The 25314-nt window shown below is 40.4% G+C and overlaps 1 protein-coding gene across 1 annotated transcript in view; it reads left to right on the forward strand.

Moving 5' to 3' along the window:
* Window positions 1-25314, forward strand: part of NAV3 (neuron navigator 3) — a 539311-nt gene that overhangs the window by 61913 nt on the left and 452084 nt on the right. The gene's annotated exons all lie outside the window — the stretch shown is intronic.

The following is a 25314-nucleotide window of genomic DNA, read 5'->3' on the forward strand; positions in this document are numbered from 1 at the left end:
CAGATTTTTCTTTTTTTGATTTTTTTTTTCACCCCTACGCTATTATTAACCTCAAGAACATTAATTTCCACTTATTTCCAGTCTATTCTGAACACCTCACACCTCATAATATTGTTTTTAGGCCAAAAGAATGCACAGAGGTAGCTGGATGACTAAGCTAAGCGACACAAGTGGGCGGCACAAACACGTGGCCCATCTAGGAGTGGCACTGCAGTGGCAGACACTAGGCCCCAAAGAGCACATAATGCCAAAAAAGAGGTGCAAGATGGAATTGTCCTTGGGCCATCCCACCCACCCTTATGTTGGGGAAATAGCACATGCGCACTTTAGCAAACCAATCATTTCAGCGACAGGGCCTACCAAACTACTGTGGCTGAAATGATTGGTTTGTTTGGGCCCCCACACAAAAAAGCAATTCATCTCTCCCTGTACAAAGTAAACTGGCTCTACTGAGGCAAGATGTCGTCCTCATCCTCTGATTCCTCGCCCCCTTCAGTGTGTACTTCCTCATCCTCACACATTATCAATTCGTCCCCGCTGGACTCCGCAATCACAGGTCCCTCTGTAGTCTCTGGAGGCCATTGCTGGTCTTCATTGAAGAATTGATAATTCATTTTGATGAACATAATCTTCTCCACATTTTGCGGAAGCAACCTCCTTCGCCGCTCCCTGACCAGGTTCCCCGCTGCACTAAAAACTCGTTCGGAGTACACACTGGAGGGGAGACAACTCAGGTAAAATAGAGCCAGTTTGTACAGGGGCTTCCAAACTGCCTTTTTTTCCTACCAGTATAAGTAAGGATTGTCTGATATGTCTACTTGGATGCTGTCACCAAAGTAATCCTCCACCATTTTTTTCAGTGGTGACAGCATCCAATACAGCGACAGTAGACATGTCAGCAATCGTTGGCAGGTCCTTCAGTCCGGACCAGATGTTCAAATTCGCTCCTGCCTGCTCTGCACCCCCGCCATTTTAGGAAATCTCAGCTGTTTCCTCGCAGCCACAGGTGTGGAAGAAAATGAAGGAGAAGCTGTTGCCATGTCACTGTCCTCGTCAGATGACAATCTCCTGACCAGCAAGTCTTTGTTTCCGGCGGACACAAGTCTACAGAAGTGCAGACACAACATACGCTTTAAACCGAGGATCGAGTGCGGTGGGCAGAATGTATTCCTCTGACTTTAAAAGAGTGACCACCCTTGGATCCTGGCAAAGCGTACGAAGGGCTTCATCCACAAGAGCTATGTGCTTTGTGGAATCGCAATGCTTTACCAGCTCCTCCCTCACTTTCTCCAGCTGCTTCTGCAACAGCCTGATCAGGGGAATCACCTGACTCAAGCTGGCAGTGTCTGAATTTGCCACACGAGAAGTCAGTTCCAACGGCTGGAGAACCTTGCACAACACGGAAATCAGTCTCCACTGCGCTTGACTCGGGCGCATCCCCACTCCTTTACCTATGTCGTAGGTGGCTGTGTAGGCTTAAATGGCCTTTTGCTGCTCCTCCATCCTCTGCAGCATATAGAGGGTGGAGTTCCAGCGCGTCACAACCTCTTGTTTGAGGTGATGGCAGGGCAGGTTCAGGCATTTTTGATGGTGCTCCAGTCTTCGGTAGGCAGTGGCAGAATGGCGAAAATGTCCCGCAATTTTGCGGGCCACCGCAAGCATATCCTGCACACCCCTGTCACTTTTAAGATAATGCTGCACCACCAAATTTATTGTGTGGGCAAAACATGGCACGTGCTGGAAATTGCCCATATGTAATGCCTGCACAATGTTACTGGCGTTGTCCGACACCACAAATCCACAGGAGAGTGTAAGTGGGGTAAGCCACTGCGAGATGATTTCCCTCAGTTTCTCTAAGAGGTTGTCGGCGTTGTGCCTCTTATTAAAACCGGTGATACACAACGTTGTCTGCCTTGGAACGAGCAGGCGTTGTGGAGATGCTGCTACTGATGCTGCTGCTGCTGTTGCTGCGGAAGGCGATGCATCTAACTAGTGGGCAGTCGCAGTCATATAGTCCTTAGTTGGCCCTGAACCACTTGTCCACATGTCAGTGGTTAAGTGGACAGTGGGTACAACCGCATTTTTCAGAGCACTGAGGACACTTTTTCGTACTTCTCTGTACATCCCGGATATCGCCTGCCTAGTGAAGTGGAATCTAGACGGGATTTGGTACCGGGGACACAATACCTCCATCAACCCTCTAAATCCCACTCCACTGGTGGCGGACACCGGACGCACGTCTAACGCCAACATAGCTGTCAAGGCCGCAGTTATCCGCTTTGCCATAGGATGACTGCTGTCGTACTTCGTCCTCATGGCAAACGACTGTTGTACGGTCAATTGCTTAGTGAAAGACGTAGTGGTCTTACGACTTCCCCTCTGGGAAGATGACCGACTTCCAGCAGCTGCAGTAGTAGGCGTAGCGCTGCAGGATCCTCCGAAAGAATCCCAGATTGAAGAGGACTCGGTCATGCCGGTGACATGGCCTGCAGGACTACCTCTGATCCGGATCGAGGAGGAAATTGACGAGGAGGGTGTTACTGGTGTGGATACAACAGGACCAAGGGATTTAGGTGTCCCTGGACTGCTGACGGTCCTAGTCACAGTTCCTGAACTAAACACTGAATTATGAAGGTTATTCAGGTGACGTATAAGGGAGGATGTCCCTAGGTGGCCAAGATCCTTACCCCTGCTTATTGCAGCTTTACATAAGCTACATATGGCAATACATTTGTTGTCCATATTGGGATAGAAATAATTCCAGACTGAAGAGGTGGATTTTTTGGTCTTCTGCCCAGGCATGACGAAGGGCTTTTTCATCCCATGGACAACAACTGTTTCCCCCCCTGGTGCCTCATTTAAGATAACCACATCAGCATCCTCCTCGTCAACTTCCTCCTCAGCGCCAGCTACATCAATATCCTCCTCCTGGTGTACAACATTGACACCTTCATTATCAAAATATGGAACTGCACTGTGGGTGATCCTTCCAGCATATGCAGAGGGCGTGCTGCAAATTGTGGAAGGAGCCACCTCTTCCCGTACAGTGATGGGAAGGTCTGGCATCGCAACCACCAACACCCTTGGACTCTCCTTGGGAATTTGTGATACCATGTCTTTAGAAGGCAGAGTTGTTTGCTGTGTTTTTGATGACAGCTTAACTCTCAAATTTTCTAGAGGGGAGGAGGAGGGCTTTGATAGTTGTGTGAAGCTGAACTACTAGTCATGAACACGGGCCAGGGCCTAAGCCTTTCCTTGCCACTCCGTGTCGTAAATGGCATATTGGCAAGTTTACGTTTCTCCTCAGATGATTTTAATTAGTTTTTTTGGATCATTTTAGTGAACTTTGGCTTTTTGGATTTTACATGCCCTCTACTATGACATTGGGCATCGGCCTTGGCAGACGACGTTGATGGCATTTCATCGTCTATGTCATGACTAGTGGCAGCAGCTTCAGCATTAGGAGGAAGTGGTTCTTGATCTTTCCCTACTTTACCCTTCAAACTTTTGTTCTCCATTATATGCAGCACAAGAGAGCATACCCCTAAACCACACACACTCGGCAAAGCCTTTAAAAATTATATGCGGCACAGGAGAGTACCCCTGGACTGGACTTATACGGCTGTACCACTGGACTGGACTTAAGCAGCACAGGACAGAATCACTGGACTTATGCAGTACAGGACACCACCACTGGACTTATGCAGCACAGGACAGCACCATTGGATTTATATGGCTGTACCACTGGACTGGACTTATATGGCAGTACCACTGGACTGGACACAGGACAGCACCACTGGAATTATGGCAGCACCACCACTGGACTGAGCAGGGCAGAGCACAGGACAGCACCACTGGACTGAGCAGGACAGCACCACTGGACTGAGCAGGACAGAGCAACGGACAGCACCACTGGACTGAGCAGGACAGAGGACACCACCACACACCCTCCCCCCTCCCTCTCTAATGCCTGAGTGAAGATGGGGGCGGGAAGCAGGGAATAATATGAATCCGGATCTCGCGAGATCCGATGGCGGGATGATGACGTTTTGCCTTGTTCTGAGTTTTGCATCGGGCAGGAATCCCCGACCAGTGCCGATCCAAGGGGATGTTCGGATTTAAAAAATCCGAGATATATAGATAGATAGATAGAGATATATATATATATATATATAGTTAGTGAGCGGGCTCGGATTTGCCAAGTGAAGTGTGGTGTCATTTATTATTAGCAGATTGATAAAGGGGGTAAAGAGGGGGGAGATTATATATATATATATATATATATATATATATATATATATATATATATATATATATATATATATATATATATATATAATCTCCCCCCTCTTTACCCCCTTTATCAATCTGCTAATAATAAATGACACCACACTTCACTTGGCAAATATAGGAGTTTATTAAAGCAAAACATTGTATGGTGGAGGAGAAAATGATAAGCAGTTCTACTAGGACCAATGCACCTAATATCACAATGAGGGTCATTTACCCTCTCGATATCAATACATGGGGAACCATTGCAACAAGTGCACCCTTATCCCAAGCATCCGAGAACCTGCATCCCAAAAGGATGACGAAATTAAACCAGCAAGCCCACCCCTGAGGGTGATGCTGTACCGAAATCAAAGACGACTCTTCGAAGGGAGGCGAGAACAGCCATTACATAAATAAAACTCTGCCCCCACCAAGCATAGGCCACCAAATGCTCAATGTTTACGGAAAACAACAAATCTTAAACCAGCTGGTGTTGGCTTCCAAAGCACCAGCGAATAAAGTCGAACAACGGAAGGAAACCTAGCACAGGCAACAAACCGAAGAATATTGAAACCCATACCAAACTGTGCCACCTAGAGTGGCAAGCAAAAAACACATCATGAGCAGATGTTGACACCTGCAGAGGGGTTGCAACACAGAGAGGGAGGGCGGGCAACTTGTCCTGCAGACTGGAGGCAGAACACCAGCAGCCAGTGAAATGTGGCCTAAGTGACCTCCAGTGGCACAGCAATGGACCCACCCAAGGCTCACTTTGCCTGCTCCCTTAACCTCTTGGAGAGGGACAAATAGTTACGAACATACACCTCCGCTTTTATTTTCCCTCTGGTTTAGTTCATCCCTCAGTTATAATTCTATACTTTGATGATGTAACACAAAGACGTGAGAACTTTTTTATAGACAAATCTTAATATTGTAATTGTGCCACCATATATATTTTTTATTGTTTGTATCTCGATTTATGGTGAGGTGACACTGGTTTGTATATGTGACGTACCACATGGCGCATGGGATTGTTCTATATATACCAGTGCCTCTCCATAGTCTGTGTTTAATTTTTATTTTCTTTTAATTAACCCTTCTATGTGGGATAATAAAAAGACCAGAGTTGTAAATAGGACTTTATTTAATTTACTATCATGAATTCTTAAGAGTGTTGACAGTAAATATAGGTTTGAAATAATTACAAATGAAGAAAGTAAACAGTTTTAATTGAAATTTACATTGATAATATTAACTGAATCAAATAGCAAGCATAGACTTTTCACAAGGGAGTCCATATTAGTTTGCCAAATGAGAATTGCAATGTTACACTTGGCTATAAAATGGTATATACATGTCTGCAGACATTTTAGACATCTTGGCCATATGTTGTACAGCAGGCCAACTTGTAGTTTTAGAGGCCCTGTAAAGATTTGTTTCCTTTGAAGCTGTTTGTTTTTTTTGTTGTTGTTTTTTTACTTACCATTAACATTTTAGTTTGACACGCCATGGAAAAACCATAACCACTACATACACATGACATATGATGTATTGTGCAGAGAACCTTCGGAATACCCCTCTTCTCAACATGCTCCTTTACAACATATCCACCCGACCCCCTCTTTTCTCTGCTGTCATGTACATGGAGGGATGACTTTTATTCAGAGTCGATGAACCTCTCCTCAACGAGCTTAAATGCTGAAATGTAATTTTTTTTTCCAGCTGCGAAAGTTTGCAGCCATGTCAGTCGTCCCCCCCCCCCCCCCCCACAGAGAAAAAAGGAAAAACCGAATAAAAAAAATAAAAACATTCATGTTGAGCAGGTAAAAAAAAGCAATATAAGGAACTGCAGCTTTAATTGCAAGTGCTAGTGTGTTATCAGAGATATAAGATCATCGATAACAGAATAATGAATTTCTCTGAATTTCAAGTCAAGGACAACCCAAGGCACCAAGGGACACATTCATACTAGTAATTTGCACCTTCTGTTCAGATTTGCACACATTCATCGCTCTCTTCAGATTTCACACAGAGTTGTTAAGCACCTGTCTTATCAGTCCTATCTGCATCTGGTATTTGAATGACATTGTCATTGTGAAATGTGACCTCTGCCTGATCATACTGTACATTGTTTTTTTAAAATATTATAAAAATACTACAGCAATATTAAGCTGTAAATGCTTGGCTTATAATTACAGCTATAAAATACCTGTTATACCAAGTCAAACAGTATGCCATGGGGACAAAATGGCAATGTTGCTGTCCATAGAACAGATATTAAATGGTATTCCCTCTATCCCTTACAAGATTTGTAATAGAAACTTCAAAAGTGTCTTTAAAATAAATATGAAACCTTCAAGTGGCCCAATTAAACATGAGAGAAGGTACTTGGACAAGACTAAAGTTGCACATACACACTTTGCTTTGGACAGTCAGGTCATTTAAACTTAAGACAGCCAAATGGTGTGAATGATAGATGCGGTTGGACAATGACTGCATGATAAAGGCATTACATGCTCAAATGCCCTGTCCAGATAACTTGTTTTGCCTGAAATCTGAATGACTACATTTTTCAGATTTGGCAATACATATGTATTATACATAGTAGGACAGTTGCTTTTCAAAAGCGGAATGGTTGGGTGCAATAAAGCATTGAATTTTACTACTGTTGACAAACAAACTGGTTCTTGAGATCTGACATGTAAAATAGTTGATTTTACTTTGTTTTATAACTGATTAACTCCAGTGACGGGATGGACCTCCTATGCCACCCTGTCTGTGTGTTGCTGGGGATGGACTGGGCTTTTCTTGCCACCATCCCTTTTCCTTTAACCCAAATCCACCCTCTAACCACAATAGGAGGGGCTTTTGCTGCTGCCACAACTAGGCTCCTTCACCGCACTTAGGACCTCTTCCTTCTGGATAACTCCCGCTGCTAGGATCCTTCCTTGCTTGGCACCTGGGCTAGTACACCTGACCTCTTGCCTCAGGGTTGCTGTGGATGGTTCCCCCCTGGCCTATCATACTGGCCAGAGCTGTAGGTAGTGGGAAAAGCATTGCTACTGGATGCTGTGTCCCAACAACAGCCGGATAACAGATTAGATTAGGTCTAATCTGTAGGTCACAGGATTTATGGTAGGCGTCAAAGCGGATTCCTTAAGCAGTCATGTTCGTTGGCTCAAGAAACAGTTACGTCGACTAGTTTGAGGTACTAGTGGTATTAAGAAAGTGCAGATGGTATAATGATACATTACATGGTCAAATAGGGCCATTTTTTATACACATTCTGACACACGTTAGCAGGTGGTAACACTGCCCCCTGATCCTATATGGCTCCACAAAGACTGATAAATCATATTGAATAAATACTATTAGGATGTAATATAGGCTTTAACTGTGGAGCGAACGCAATTTAAGTTTTAACAAAATTTACATTAATCTCTTGATTACCTAAAACTAGGTGTTAAGTTTTCTGTATCACTTGTGTCCTCAGTCTACATTGTTCAGACCGGTTCCAAGATACAGGAAGAAGACTGACACCGGACTGAAAGGGCATGAAAAGACTTAATTAGCATGATTAATCTGCATTCAGAAGTTATAAAACATTCCCGATGGAAGGGCATGTTTTTAGTAATGTTACAGAGTAGAAGGTGGCTTGATTTGGTGATGGACTGGATATGAGGAATAAAACTGAGGGCAGAGTAAGGGGCAACTCTGCAACTTTTATCAAAGTGAGAGAAATCTTGGGAGAGATCGGAACATTGGCAGGATGAGAGATGATGAGCTCGGATTTGGAGATACTAAGATTGAGAAAATATTGTGACATCCAGGTAGTGATGGCAGAGAGACAGCTCAATACTTGGCATGTGAAATGGTGAGAGGTCACGTCAGGAAAGATATATTTGCGCGTCCTCATTGTAAAGGTGGTTTTGGAGGCCAAACGATTGAATAAGTTTGTCGAGAGGGATGGTTTAGAGAGAGAAGAGCAGAGAGTCAAGGACAGAACTTTGAGGACTCAAGGAGAGAAGGAGGATGCGGGAGCAGTACCACTAAAATAGTGGCCAGAGATGTACAAGGCAAACCAGGATGGGGCCATTTTGCGAAGATATTATTTATCTTCTCATTGACACCCTACACTTCCAGTCAGCTGAATCTCTGTTTTTAGTTGGCTTCTGTCAAAAGTGCATTTTAGCCAGGTTAACGTTGACCAACTGTGCTTTAGCATGTATGTGGCAAGTTGTTGTGCTTTTTTTTTTTTTTTTAATGATTAGCAAACTATAACTTATTTAAATAAGTACACCTGTTTTTCTGCGAAGTACATTTCAAGGCGTACCTCTTCTTTCTAGTACTTGGAACTGTCTCTATAATAATAGGTACACTTTGCTAATTGACTTATTTAAAACATAATGGGCCAGATTCATTTAGGAAAGTAAGGCAAAAAATTTAGTAAGTTTTCTCATGGATAAAACCATGTTACAATGCAAGGGGAGCAAATTAGTTTTATTTTCCACATAAGATAAATACTGGCTGTTTTTTCATGTAGCACACAAATATTTAATGGCTTTATTTGTACACTGAAATTTAAAGTTGATCTAGAACATGCTACCCCAATTATAAATCTGCCATTGCATTTTAATTTTTACCTCCCACCTCCAATGCAACATGGTTTTGCCAAGGTGCAAAGTTACTCATGTTTGTTGCTTAACTTAATGAATCGAGCTCAATGTGAATAACTGACTGACCAAAGCAACATCAGCCCAGTATAATGCTTGGTGGAGGGAAAGGTTTCAGAACAGCTATTCATATTTTCACACCATCTGAGATTACTTCCAGAATCTACATTTAAAAAATAAACAAATCTTTGCCTAATTCAATGACAGCCTATTCATCCTCCTAAAACACGCTGATTTGGTGTTTTATACGGGCTGTCTCTGGAATGGTCGTGAAGGTTCTCTACAGCTATGTAAACATAGATTTGTCCATGCACCCCATAGAGGTGTGCAGAAAATCTGTGCTGTTTGGATACTGTAGTGCCCAGAAAAGAGCTGTGAGGAATTAAATTCCCCCACATATTGCCAAATTTAATTGCAAATCTGTTGTCCAACATAGTCATTTAATATTTAAGACTGGATAAAATTATTTCATTAAAAAGAGAAGAAAAGAAGTGTATACCACTCAATGGCTTCCAAGCATATCCCAATGATTTAATAAATTAAAATTTCCATTTGCACAAATGGAAATTTTAATGTGTTAAATCATTGAGATATACTTGGAAGCCATTGAGTGCCCATGGCGCACACACTTCTTGTCTTATTTTATGAACTAGATCTAATGTGTGGGTGCACCCCCTTTATAACTCTGAGGCATATCATACCATTATACTGATTATAATAACTTTGTAATGGGTTAATGACTTCGCTCCGTGTGGTGTTAAAGCATTGGATAAAATGATTTGCTGTTTAACATGAGAAAATTGTTATTTCAAGTTCCTGTAACTCTCCTTAGTATGTAAGTATTTGCAGATTTATTTATTTTTTTTAAAAAAAAGTTGTTTTTTTTGTTGGGTTTTCTTCAGCAACATTTACCTTTAATTGGCTACTGCTTCACACTTTGGGGGGAAACTAATTCCAGGCAGGAAGTTAGACCACACCTCCCAACATTAGGAGTGCCGAAAGAGGGGCAAATAAGTCATGCCCCCCCCCTCCCCCCCTCGAGCCTAATCACCGCCTACAAACTTCCTGTTTGCGCAGTTCACGCATGTGCAGTAGCGGTTTCGGACAAGTTCGCGCATGCGCAGTAGCGGTTTCGGACAAGTTCGCGCATGCGCAGTAGCGTTTTTCGGACACGTCTTGCCCCACTTTCTCTTAGACCCCCGGGGAAACTGGCTGCTATGTTCCGGTATCATAGCGTGCACTCTGATACTGGGACAAATTGTAAGTGGGGCGGGAGAGTCCACTGAAATCGGGACTGTCGCACAGGAATCGGGACACTTGGGAAGCATGAGTTAGACACTTAAAACATCATCCATAGAGGTGCAAGCAAAAATGAGCTATGTTTTTTTAGGTATTGTAATATCCGGAAATAGGTGCAGCTGTAAATTGCATGATTCTCCTACGGGACCTCCACTGAATTAACTTGCTCCCTTTGAGTGAGTGGTGTTAAGACAATGATCAGTCAGCTTGGGAATCATAGGTTGGGTTGGTTTTTTAAGAAAATTAAAAGTTCATAGTATAGGAAATTATACATGAATGGAATAAAGGGATAATTATTAAACTGGGTAATGAACCCCTTAAAGTAAAGCTATTGGTTAAGCATTTCTGTCCTGGAAAAGGTCTCTAGTTAATGAAATACTGACATTCATTTTTGGTTAGTGACAGAGACCATTTTAGATCCATCCCACTCTGACATCATTTTAAGAGAATAAAACGAATTGTAAAATATTATGAACAGCAGAAGAACATTAACGGTTAGTAGGGTACATGAGTCTACAGATCCCAAATAGTAACAGAGTGATCAGTTTTACTCCTAATTTAACATATCTGGAGTCACTGATCATTTAAATGTGTCAAATCACATGGTCGTCCAGAGACGATCAGGACCACTGTCAATGAACCTTTGTTGTAAAAATGCCACATTATGTGCTAACATTTCCTACAATATAATTAAATCTGCCAGTATATAGGAGGGAGGTAAACATACACTTGCATCGCTGTTAATGAATATATGATAATAGCCCATAATATGGCTTTTATCACTGAACTGCTAAATAGACATGTAAAAAAAGAAGGTACTGTATTGTTGAATAAACTGTAAATGTAATATATAATTTTGATACCTTATCCCGATATTTGCTGAATATTTAGGTGACAAATATCCGCTTTATTGAATGAATATAATATTTTTAGGAATAGATCATGGCATTTTAAATTATTTTGTTGTGATAAATGGTTCTAGTTGCTTGTAGCAAAGTCATGGTAGACTGTCTGCATTCTTCCCTAAATGTTATCATGTTCCTGCAGAGCGCTGTCTACCAAATCAGCTCTGTTTGTTTAAATTATTTAAATTAAATAATAGCCTGCTTCATATTTTACAGCACAAGGGTCAATGGGAATTAGAGTTTATACAATAGACTAAAGATGAAGTATGGTTTACTGAAACCTCATCTACAATTAAATGTGAAAATAAACAGGGTTAGATAAACACTTTATACAAGAGGTGCCCAGAATGTTCTGCTGTAGGATCTACTTATTTGTATAGTTATAGTGTATGTTGATTTACCAACGCAATAATTGTATATATAGTTGTCTGTTAATATTACAGAGCCTTCTGTAACATTCATGGATAAAATCCAGCAAAGACAAAAGTAAGATATTGCAAGTGAAAACCTCAAGACAGCTATATTGTACACTTGTCTTATATTGGCCCCTTCATTAATTGTTTCTTTCTCCCAATTATTGTTCCTTTCTATTCTCTCTATCAGATATTGGGGTACCATAGTTTTACATAGCAAAATTGACCTGCAAAATCCAAGCACATAACAGTGGTTTACTCCTATGCCTCAATCATTAAGTTTGTTTCATCATAAGACATGGAAATTCACATATATAACATTTTTGGGACTGCACGGTTGATAGCATTGTGGTCCAATGTATCCAGGGTACTGTCTGTGTGGAATTTGAATACTTGCCCCATGGTTCTAAGATTAAATTCTCTACTTCAGTTCAAACACTATGGTTAAACTGTAAGCTTGGACAGGTGTGAATGATTAGCACACATTCTCTGTAAATGGTTGTATAATATGTTGGCACTACACGAAAAAAGAATAATGATAAAAAACAAAACAAACATGTATCACATTGTATATTGAGCTATGAAGCAAGTAAGTCTCATTCACTGCAGAAAAAATGGTCTATAATTTAAATTCACTCCCCCCCCCCTTCCTCCCCACACACACCTTATCTTCTGTTATTAAGTTTTCAACAACTGGTCTCTTCTTCCAGCTGCTCCCCTTCTTGAGCTGCAGTTGCGACCCCACCAGTGTCACGTACTGAGTTTCCTCTAACACCGCTGTGGCTATCATTAGGTGCAGCCTGCAGGAATATGTATTTTTGGACACTGAGCCGCGGTGGTAGCTACATGGTTGCAGTCTACAGATCAGTGCTCCACAATAAAATGTAATATGTAAAAGATGAATATGCATAGAACAACACTGTATTTTAAAATCCTATTTTCTGTGAATCCATAAGTTTCTCTCACTGGCAATGAACAAAATTGACCGTATTTATTCATTTGACTAAACAGATAATCCTGATGTAAATAAAAACACAATCAACAATTAGATTAAAATATTTTACTAAATTTATCTACAAGATGGTTCATAACCTACATGTCAGGAGACAGAATATATGTTAATATGCAATTGCAGGTGGTATCCCAGTCAATTGTTGAAAACGTTTTTCTTATCGTTTAATATTTTGGGAAACTACACAATGTATTATTGATTTATGTAGCTTTAGTCCAGCCAGGTACCTCAATGTACCTGGAAGGGTGAGATGTGGTATATTTTCACAGTTGGCTTAGTCTCACCTCTTTTTGAATGCAGAGCCTCCACCCGAGTTGTGGTCTCTCTAAAGGGTTACAGATCTTTGACAAGTTCTACCACGGAATGACTCTGAAAATGCCTGTCCAACTCACAATAGATGGTTGTTGAGGACTCGAACACTGGCCTTACAATTATCAGGCCTTCAATTAAACCTGCTGTAAGCTAGTGGATAAAAAATAAAGAAATTAACTATGAAATACAAGTGGCATGAATAAGACAATAGGACAATTTCTATGCGGAATAACATTAACAGTAAAAACTGAATGGTAAATGATAATGACACAATAGAAGAGTTAATAATAACATTGGTGATGTTAGAAGAATCAGCAATCGCAATAATGACAATAGTATCAAATCCGCAATGACAAAAGATAACCAGATTAAATTGAGGTTTAAAGTCTTCTTCATTGCACTCATTCTCTCTGTAATGGCATTGCCCTCTTTGATTGTGCCTCTCTGCAGCTCCCTTTTCCCCGATACTCTGTCTTAGTAGCTCAGAGGACTTGGCTACACTGTCGATCCTCCTCCATTTGCTCTGCACAGTAATGTTTGAACCCAACTCCTGCGCAAAAAAACTCCCTCAGCGGCTTGGGCATGCTGGGATGTGTAGTTTCCAGTGGCCAAGAAAGCAATGGAATGCTCTCAGCCTAATAGTTCCTCTTCCCCTGTCTTTTCACTTCCAGACCAAGCATCTCAGGATAGGGAGAGCACTTGGACTAGGGGTTGCAATTATATTTTGGGCAGTAATATCCTTCCCCAAAACAGAAATTGACAAGAACCTCTCTTGTAAGAAAATATATAACCAGATATATACTCTGTAATAATCTGCTGTGTTAGCCATCAATGTATTTGGCTAATTTCATGTTATAAGATCTAATATATTGTTATCTCTGTTTAAGTTTGGTTATGTTTGAAAAAGTCTTGTGGTCTGTGTTCAGTTTAACTCCTTAAGAAAACATGTTGCTTCTCTTTAACCAGTGCAGTGAACAGGACCGGCACTAGCCTTAGGCAAAACTAGGCGGCAGCATAGAGTGCCAATTGTTAGGGGGCACCTGAATCGCTGAATGAGTTACATAATGTAACTTATCAAGTGATTTTAATGCCTCTGTGGCACGCCCGCGTAGAGCGCTGGACGCTGACATGAAGTGGCCAGCAGCTTCTTACAGTACCTGTGAAGCTAATGGTGGCTGCTCCTCCTCCATGTCAGTGTTTCACTGTGAGTGTGGCACTTGGCTATGATGTCACAGCCAAGCACCACATTCCCAGTCCCAGGTTGTCAAAGTACAAAGTTGGGGTGGGGCACTGCTTTGTTCATGGGGCTTGCACCAGCTCTGTCTGTTACGGGTATTAGTGATTTGCTAGCCAATTTATAGCAAATTGATCTCAAATTGGAACATGTGTGGGGCTTCACAAACTACCAAAGGTGGCTAAGAACCAGTGGCAGCACTGTTGCAGGGGGTGTGGTAACTCTTGGGTCTGGAGATGAGGGGAGCGCATTGAGTGTCTATCTGCTGCTCAATACTCCCCCTTTGCTCTTTTGAGCACGAGAGGTGGAGCCCTGTTTGGACTTCCAATTCTGTAATCCATAGTCAGAATCAGAAGAGCAGATCAGGGGCATCTGGATGTTGAACCTACAGCGCAGGAACTCCCACCCCCTATGGAGTCTGGCAAGTGAATTTTACACCATTACCAACTATCATTTGAAATTCATCAAAATTCAGATAAACATTGCTTGCTAGTAGAGATGGGCGGGTCCGGTTCCCCGAGAACCGAACCCACCCGAACTTTGGGTATCCGAGTACCGAGCTGAGTAGGCTCGGTACTCTCCCGACCACTCCGAATCCAAATCGAGGCTGAACGTCATCATGACGTCGTCTGGTCTCGTGGCTCGGTTCTCGCGATACTTCAAGATTATAAATACCTGCCTCCACAGCAATCCATCGCCATTTGACAGAGGGAGAGAGCAGGGTATAGTCACAGGCTGATTAGAGCAGGGACAGAGAATACAATATTCTTATTCCAATTGCTGTAACAAAAATCGCTAGAGAGGAGAGGAGGATAGAGGTTTATTTTACTTTTGTGATATTTGGCACTCCCCAGTGCTTTTGGGGTGTCCCCCATAATTGTGCATAAATATTTCTGGCTGTCAAAAGTCATATCTGTCAGCAGTATCTACCAAATAATTTTGAATGGATTCAAAGCAGTCCACATTTGATCAGAATGAGCAACCAGGTTCTGTCACCAGTCCTGATGTTAGTGTTCCCAGTGCGTAATCTGGGCAAGGCGATGTCAAACTGCAGAGTGTTTCGAAATCAGTCCAAAAAACAAAATCAAAATCAAAAAAGAATGAGGCCTTCACCTTTGGCTATTAGTGGCAGATCCCAAAAAGTTACCGAGCCTACAATTGGTGCACAACTACTGTTACGCGTCAAAGTCAAGCTGCAAGATAACAGTAAGGCATTAGAGGATAATGTTTGCTCTGATTCACAAATGACACCAATCCCTGTGGAGAGTCCATCCAACAGTGGGATGTCTAATTGTGAGCATTCTGCTGATGTGTGCCTTAATAACCCGAGTGTAGCCGGTGATACCCAAATTGAGGATGCCACTTTGGAATTAGAAGAGGATGAGGGGGAGATTTGTGTAGGCGACGAGGGCGCTAATGAGGATGTTGATGAGGATGAGGTTGTTTGTGTAAGTCCTGCACCAGTGGCAGCAGTTCTGGCACGTGACAAGAAAAAGGCCATTGTCATGCCTGGGCATAAAACAAAAAAATCCACTTCTTATGTGTGGAATTATTTCTACCCAAATCCAGACAACAATTGTATAGCCATTTATAGTGTATGTCAAGCCACAGTCAGTCGAGGGAGGGACCTTAACCATCTTGGAACCTCGTCTATGTTACGCCATTTAACGAGAGTTCATGGCAAAGTGTTGGGAAAAGCTGAAAGTTCTTCCCAAAAGAATACAAGGACTCCCTCATCAGCTAAGACCCTCCGCTCACCGACATACCGACGGCTACAAAATACACCCACCACACCATCCTCATCAATATCCTCAGTAGCGCTCGGAGTTAGCCCGGCATCACACTTAAGGCTGGATGACTCCGGCACTATTATTGATTCCTCTGAAGAAAGCGTTAGTCCTGCTGCTGCTGTTGCTGCTGCTGGGGGTGAATCGTCATCCCAGAGGTAGGTTAATAAAATGAGCAGTCCTACATTTCAGCAATTAACTGTGAAACAATCATTTGCGAGGGGAAGCAAATATGACAGCAGTCACCCAGTCGCCAAGCGAATCACAGACGCCATGGCTGCAATGTTAATGTTAGATCTGCGTCCAATCTCCACAATAAACGCAGCTGGTTTTTCACAGTTAATTGAGGTTTTGTGTCCGCGTTACAGAATTCCATCGCGACACCATTTCTCCCGTAAAGCTATTCCACAACTATACCAAAAAGTGTGTAAAAATGTAGAGATTGCGCTGAAAAATGCCATTCTGCCCACTGTTCACTTAACCACAGATATGTGGACAAGTGGAAGTTGCCAAACCAAAGACTATATGACTGTGACAGCCCACTGGGTTGGTCATTCACCTTCACCAGCAGGAACAGCAGCAGCATGTACACCACTACGTAACATTTGTCACAGGCAGGCCACTCTTTGTATCACCGGCTTCACTAACAGGCATACGGCTGACAATTTGTTACGCAAACTGAGAGATGTGATTGATGCATGGCTTATACCACTCAGACTCTCCCCAGGGTATGTAATTTCTGATAACGCCAGCAATATAGTGTGAGCATTACAGCTGGGTGATTTCCAAAATATTCCCTGTTTTGCTCACACCATCAACTTGGTGGTGCAGAGCTTCCTACGAAATAACCGTGAGGTGCAGGAGATGCTTTCGGTGGCCCGTAAAATTTCAGGCCCTTTCAGGCATTCAGCCACAGCATGTAGGAGATTACAGCAGCTCCAAGAGCAGTTTAACTTGCCCTGCCACCAACTTAAGCAAGAGGTGGAAACTAGGTGGAATTCTACCCTGTACATGCTTCAGAGGATGGAGGAAAAGCGCAAAGCCATCCAAGCATATTGCACAAGCCATGACATTGGGAAAGGAGGGGGGATGTATTTCACTGTTGCACAGTGGGGAATCCTTTCAGTCCTGTGCAAGTTGCTGAAACCATTTGAAGTTGTGACATGTGAGGTGAGTGCAGACTCTGCTAGTTTGAGCCAAGTCATTCCTTTAATTAGACTATTGGAAAAGCAGCTTGAGAAAATGAAGGAGGAGCTGAAAGCAAGCAATTCAGCAAAGTATGTTGGCCTTGTCGATCAAGTACTTAATTCGCTTCACAATGATCCTCGAGTTATTAAGATCTTGAACTCGGATCAGTAAGTTTTGGCCACTGTGCTTGATCCAAGGTTTAAAACCTACATTGAGTCTTTACTTGTAAATGAGCGAGATGTGAACCTTTTGCAAGGAGCTATTGCTCAGCAAGTTGGCCGCTGAACTGGGCCTCGGCTTGACAACGTGTCCTACTTCACTTTCTCAAGCTGCTGCTGCTGCTCGTAAAAAATTAAATTTCCAAAAAAGAAGCAGGGAAGACGCAGGGGACAGACCAGAACAATTTAACATCTGGGCTGGTTTGAAGGATTTTTCCAAAAGATTTGTCACTTTGCCCATAACTCCATCCAATACGAGTATAAACATGCAAAGGATGGTGGAGGATTACTTTTCAAGAGGTAGTTGATATGAAAATGTCAGTCCCTTTCCTTACTGGGAAGAAAAGCAGGCCATTTGGAAACCCATGTACAAACTTGCTTTGCAATACCTAAGCTGCCCACCCTCCAGTGTGTACTCTGAACGAGTGTTCAGCACAGCAGGGAACTTAGTCAGTGATCGCTGTAGAAGGTTACTTCCCAAAAATGTGGAGAAAATTATGTTTATAAAAATGAACTGCGTCTTACACGAGGAAGGCCTTCACCATCCAAGCACTGACTGTTCTCTAATGGCGGATTCAAGCGGCGATGAATTGATAGTCTGTGATGATGATGTACACACTGATGAGGGTGAGGATGAAGCTGAAGATGACGATAACATCTTTTTAAAACTTTCTATGTAAGTGTAGGGTGCAATCTACCCCCAAAGAGGAAAGGGACTTGTGGCATTTCCATACCACATACTGTCTTGAAAGGCTGCTGTTTGGGCAATTTCTCTTTAAGGGTAGGGTGTCATAGACTGAGTGACCCCAAACTGCCTTTGTCCATTTCTCTTAATATTGTACAGTCTATAACGGCTGAATTTTTTGTTTTTTTAAACAAGTTGAGGGGGCCTATAGAGCCAGAAAGCAAACTGCCTTTTTCCATTTCTTTACATATTTAACTATAAGTGTAGGGTGTAATATACATCCAAAGACAATGGCTGCATTGCCAATATGCATAGATGGAGAGGAAGACGATCTGTTTTGTGTGTAGAATAAATGAAGGCCTACCAACGAAGAATTAAACAGTTTTTTGGATGATTTATTACCTCTACAATTAGATTACTTATCTCTAAAGCAGTTGAAGCTCTAAATTGGGTTATTTTAGGCCCAAAAACATTGATTTTCCAACAAAATAGCAAAGCAAAACAAAACCAAACAAAACCAAAACACGCAATGGCGGTTTTGCGAAATGAAAACCAAAACATGACGGTAATCCAGATCCAAAACCAAAACACGGGGGTCAGTGACCATCTCTACTTGCTAGTGACGGCTTTTGCTATATGTGTGTAGTCATCAACCAGCTGTACTAATTTAGCCTTATGGTAACTGGCAATCCAGCTTCAGTGTTAAGTAGTCAGACAACCCTTGGGTACAGCTAATTTGCATAGAGCCCATGCCAAGTGTCTGTATCCAGTTATATTACTACAGTCACAATTAAAAAGATGTGTATCTGCACTACTCCTAATGTATATGCAAGAAGAGGGCATAATAAAAAATATAACTGGCAAACTGTCATTGTGAATGCATAATTAAAAGAATGTTCTTTTGTAGAACATAGCATTATGTTTATGTATGTGTTTTCTTGCAATATGTGTAGTATCTTACTCTCATTGATTACTGATGTTCTGCTGCTCAATAAGTTGCTTATCTGATCTTGTTTTAATGACCGCACTCTCCTACGCTTCTTTTTGTGTCATTGATTAAGTAAGATATTTAATTAATTGAAATGTATATAAACACTCATGTGTTTTAAGCAAATAAACCGAGGAAGCCCTGAAGTCTCAAAAACAGATATTGGTACTCCCAAGGATTTTTTTTTTTTTTTAATAGATTAGAGTAAAACAATAAAAGCTCTAGTGCACTAAAATAAAATTAAGTCCTAAAAAAATTAAATGTGTTGCTCCAATCTTACGGGTGCCGATTCCTAAAAAAACAAAAAGTTGTACTAGAAAAAGTAGAAGTGCGCCAAACTTAAAATTATCAAAAATATGGAATGAATATGGTGGAAAACCCATGTAAATAATAAACATGACTTAAATACATAAACAGAAAATTCAAATGCATATGTAGATGTAATGGTGTAGTTTAGAATGCATTATAAAGACAATGTGGGTGAAAAAGTTAAAGGTATATATACAAAGTCCTTGGGCATGCAATAAGCCTTCCAAACTGGTGTTGGTGTTTCCTAGCTGCAAGTTTATCCTGAATATAAATAAATGCAATTCAGAGTGGGTGGCTAATCCAAATCCACAAATAGCTGTATATATTAAAGTCTATATTCGATCTTGCGGGTATGAAGATATTTATACCATATATGGAGTTACCTCATTCAGAGAATAAATATCTTCACGCCTGCAATTAGATTGTATGAGAGAAAAAATCCACAAGTGATTGATTGCGTCACACACAGATTAACAATAGATTATTATAATGTGTGAACCTCTATTTTACAGCAATAAGTGCAACAAAAATGTTGTGCGTAAACTATTAAATATACAGTATATTGTACTTTAGATCGATCCACAATAAGAATGACCTCAAAAGTTACAGCAGAAATCCTGCAAGCAACTTGTCCTTTTATAGATCCCTTAATAAATATTAAAATGGACTCCTCACGTACACCCAAGCAGATATGTTGTGGACTAAACCAGTATTCTTTCTCATCAATCCCTGCGTACTAGTGACATCACTGCAGTATAAGTTCTTAATGAAATAATAAATGTCATATTCACAATTTTGGGTTCATCCAACAGAATGTCTGCCTCCACTATGTGCCCCTCCCCTTCATGGTATTAAATTTTGAACACCATTGTACAAAATGCATTATTTTCTGTTAAAGTGCATTGCAAGCTAAGACTGCATTGTTGTTTTTTTTTGCAACCGTAACCATCATTTTGTTAATGCACACAAAATCAAAGTTCTAATTGTTATAGAAACTGGGAGCTCAAAAATATGTGCATCATAAGTAGTAAGGTCACAAATGTTCCAGTTTAATACCTTGAATACTTGAAAGCAACAGTAATAATTTTGATTAGAGGGATTATTTACAGACTAATATATAATATGTAGAGGTAAGTGAATACAATTCTATAGATGTTCTAGGCAGAAAACTAAAATTTAATGTCAAAATAAATACAACAAAACAAAATCTAAGCTGCCCCTTATGACGCATACTAATATCTACCACATTAGAAAGATGATTTATTCATTGACCTATTACACTTAATGTAACAATCCGCTTTTTAGCAGCTTTCAGTTTTCCTTCTACCAACTTTAAATTAAATTGTGTTATAATTCTCAATAGTTTCCCTCTAGAAATTGACACTATAAATTTGAGAATGTATGTTTAAATGATTTACATAGTTAATTCAAAGAAAATAAAGAAAAGAAACTGCACCTTCATGAGCAAATTTTTTTATAGGTCAAACTATAGCAGCACCCAATGCTAAACAGTTTAGTTTTGGATGAAGTGAAATGACAAAAACTCACTTATCTGAGGATCTGCTACTCAGACCATTAGAGACGTTTTGTGACACTTCACCCAAAACTAACTTTTATTTCAGATGATCTCTCTTGCTCATTCAACCCCTAGGGAAAAGAAATGTTTACAAAAATGGACTAAGGCTTTAAATGAAAATCAATTTTTAAGCATACATGTGAAACTTTGTCCTAAATGGACCTTTGTGCTGATGAATCAATTATTATGATTATTATTATTGTTAATAATAGTATTGTTTTATTTAGAAGTTGCCACAAAAGGTCTGCATACACCGACAACAATGATCCATAACACATTATTACATAACACATATTACATTAAAAACAATATACAAAGACCAGACCTAATCCGTAAACAAAAATACAGATAACATGGTAATTCAAATTATTTATGGGACAGTGAGTGAGAGTGATGCTAAAGTCCAACATGAAGTAGGCTTGGGCTCAAAAAAGCAGGGCTAGGAAAGCAGGCCTAGAGGTACAGAGAGTGATGGAATAGAAGAACAAGAGGAAAGAGGGCCCTACTCATGAGAGCTTGCTGCACCCTAGAGGGAAGGGGAAGACAAAAAATATGATGGTATCAAGGAGTGTATGTAATTGCCGAGACAAGGGAGTTAGTAGGAGGGTTGATAGGTTTGAATAAAGAAATTAGTCTTAAGGGCATGCTTGAATCCTTGCAGAGTTATGACTGTACTGGTAGGGCATGGGAGACTGTTCCACAGCTGGGGAGCAGCCAGGGCAAAGTCCTGGTGGTGGGAGCGAGAGATTATCACTAAGCAGTGAATTGGCCATCATTGGCAGAGTGAAGCAGGCAGCAAGAAGTGTAGGTTGAGATGAGGTTAGAGATGTGGGCGGGGGGGACAGGTGGAGAGTTTTGTAGTTGAGAAATTTAAATTTAGTTGCATAGGCTATGAGGACATTGTTACAGAGGCCTAGAGATTTGAGAGTTTGCAAAAGATTGGTGTGATCAACGGTAAATGTCCCTTAGATTTAATGAACAGAAAATTGTTAGTGACCTTAGTGAGTGCAGCTTCGATGGAGTACAGGGAGGGGAAGCCGTATTTGGGTTGGGTCAAGGAGGGGGTGAAATGAGAGAAAGGAGGTGAGCTGGTTGTATACAACCTGTTCAAGAATTTTGGAGGCAAAACGAAGGAGGGATATAATTGTGGTGATTAGTGACAGACAAACAGGTTTTTGAGTATAGGATAGACAAGAGCATGTTTAAAAGGAGGGGAAGGTACCAGATAAGAGGGATAGGTTGAAGAGGTGGGCAAGGTGTGAGCAGGCCTCGAGAGAGATGAGGGGATTGGGTCAAGTGGGCAGTTGCAGGGGAGTGAGGATGACAGAAGGGTGTGGACTTCAACTGTAGATAACTGAGTGAAGGAAGAGAAGGAGGGTGGGTTAGGGAGTAGGGTGTAAGTGGGTAGCAGGGGATAGATATAGTGACCACAGAGGAGAGTGAGAGGAGAGACAAAATGGGTAGGGATGGGGTAAGAAGATGGGCTGGGCAAAAGAAGGAGTCGTCAAGGGTGACCTCTAGGCAGCAGACTTTGGGGATTGAAGAGATTACTGGAATTTATAGATGATTGTTGGATGTTGTCCTTATGTAGCTGTGTTTCCAGGTAAAATGTTTCCCTCCTATTCACCTCTTGTTCAACTCTTGTGCATCTAAATCTGCATATACAACTGTAACAAGCCCACACTGGCTAAACAACCTAACACATTCATACAAGCTGACACAGCCTGTTTCTATGGATAAAGTACAGTTCGAGTCCTATGAATACTTTCTTTAATTAACCCCCACTAATCTTGCACTACAAATATGGAAATAAGATTCTTAGGCAAACAAATAGGGGGCCTAGAATAGTATTTATTTTAAACAGAATAACAGCATATCTGATGCATTTTAAAGATAAATTGTGTGGATATTATATGAAATACTTCCCATATATTTTTAACCTGAATAACGGTCCTAAATGGTATTGAACACATTAATCTACTGACTCGTAAGGATGTTGTAACTTGCAGATTATCAAACCTTGGATCAGAGGAAGACCATCTATAACATGTTGGATGTTACTTATCAACTATCTTCAGGGACAAATGCAGGTTTTTAGAGGGGAAGGGGGTTCCAACTGCTTGATTTTGAAAGAAAGCAAACAATTAGTTTTTGTACCAAAGACACTATATTAAATCCCTGGCATATCACTGAACAGTATCTAGGTATGGATGTAATTACACATTTTCTCCTAGTTAAAAAAAAACCAAAAAAACCCCTTACAGCAGTATTTTCATGAAAAAAACCCTTACAGCAGTATTTTCATGAAGCATTCCACATGAAACAAAACATTAACAAACTAAAAAGAAAAAAAGTACACACATGAAATACCACAAAATAATTTTACAGTAATCCTAAACAATGCAGACAAGGCAATTGAAATGATTTCCCACTACACTGCCACATTAAAATAAAATGGTTGGAACAACAAAATGGCAGGAAATCAGTGTTTTTTACCATAATAGTTGCATAATTCTCTTCTGTACTTAATATAACATACAATTCACTAGGCAAATTCAAACTCCTAAAACATTGTGATTCTTTAGAATAACAGGTGTATCAATTTAATGGCATTGTGTTGGAAGCAGGCTATGTGCAAAAAATACTATTTCTGTTACATTCTCATGTGTATATAAAGGGTATGCAGTATCTAGGAGAGACTAATGTCTCTGCTGAAATAAAGATCTACACATGGTTATACGGTTTTGCAAATTCTAAATAACACTGAGGAAATCTGTTACAAAGACGGACTAATGTGGTACATTCAGTACACTAGGAGATGATCAGAAAAGAATCTTCCATAGATGTAAGATAAAATGTTTACTTAAAACAGTTATATTTTATGGCTTGCCAATGTATAATTTTATTATCAAATTTATATAAAATGTATCAATGCAGAGACTAAAGCCTTTGCTTTTGTTCTCTTAGATGGTTACAGTTTATAATTCCCCTTCAGCCTAAATCAGATCTTCAGTCAATTATAGTTGTTTCTTGTAAGCCCTTTTTTGTCCAGTAATTCAATTAAGCTTCATGTAGAGAGAAATTTTCACTAAGCCAAAGCATCAGACATAACAAACTTCAATTTTCTTTGAGTTTATTAACACTGTGAGAACTGCATACATACATTAATAAATTGCTTATATTGATACTGCTTTCAAGGCATTGTAAATGAATGAATCATGCAAACAAAGTAGTATTGATTTGGTTATAATATCTCATCTCATGTATCTTCCCAATAATACTTCTCTTGATGGAATTGCTTAAAACCAGGGAAAAAAGCAAACTTTGGATCTATGGCCATGTTACTAACTTCACATACACATGCAGGTGCATTGCATAATTGCCAACTTTCTTTAGTTGGCCTCCGGGAAATCCCGGAGAGAGGTTTGGTGGGGGTGGAGCGGGGTGCATAGAATCTCGTCATTTTGGTTCTGCCCCCATAATAAGTGTCAATTTTGTCCCTTGATGGGGTCAAAATGAGGCGATTTGCCGCGATTAGAGGCTGATGACAGTCAACAGAGTCCCAATATTTATTCATCTTGGTTACCTAAGTGAGCATTGTAAAGATTGCTGACCGTTTTTTAGAACTAAATAAGAACTATTTTCATAAACATTGTATGTATTGTAAAGATAAAATGGCATGTCACACACATATATGGGTGGTAACGGATATTGTACACAACCGAAAGTCCATTCATCAAATCCACAAAAGCGAAGTCAGAACAAAGTACTTAACAGTTTTTATGTAAACATCTTGACTTTTATAGTTTAGCGCCATTTGTAGGGCTGCTAAACTAAACATGGTAAAAGTGGTAAAACCTGGACGTAGTGTGTTTTGCCAAACATACTTTTTTTTTTTTTTTGCCTAAAATATTATTAAATTCTCAGTGTGGAGAATATCCGTATATATCCTTAGTTAAAGTTAAATACAGCAAAACCTATTGAAATGTGGTCTTTTATTCCTTCCCCTTTCCTTCTAGTGATAAATGTATAATTATATTCATGTTGCAAGACTTTCTCTTCTATAAAGGTGTTACTAAAGCTGGCTATTTAGTGTGTGTATTAAAATCAAAGTGACTATTTTGTGCTGAGTATTTTAAAATATTATTTTTAAGCCACATTTAAATAACTGTATATGATGTTAAGCTAAGTATACACTACAGAAAATTTTTCCCGATGCGATTTCTTTAATGAGTTTACCAACAACTGAAAGTCCCGATCAGCATGCCAATTCATGTGTACACACTTATACGATTTCACATGATTTACCTTCAGATCTGTGCTGTTTGAAAAGATTGTGACTCTATAAACACTATGGAGATCTGCCTACACTGCTGGTTGAAAGTGCTTACAGACTTCAGAATTTGCCCGACAACGTTCCATCATTTTATAGAGATATTTTTA

Source organism: Mixophyes fleayi, chromosome 4, assembly GCF_038048845.1.
Source record: "Mixophyes fleayi isolate aMixFle1 chromosome 4, aMixFle1.hap1, whole genome shotgun sequence".
NCBI classification, from domain to species: Eukaryota; Metazoa; Chordata; class Amphibia; order Anura; family Limnodynastidae; genus Mixophyes; species Mixophyes fleayi.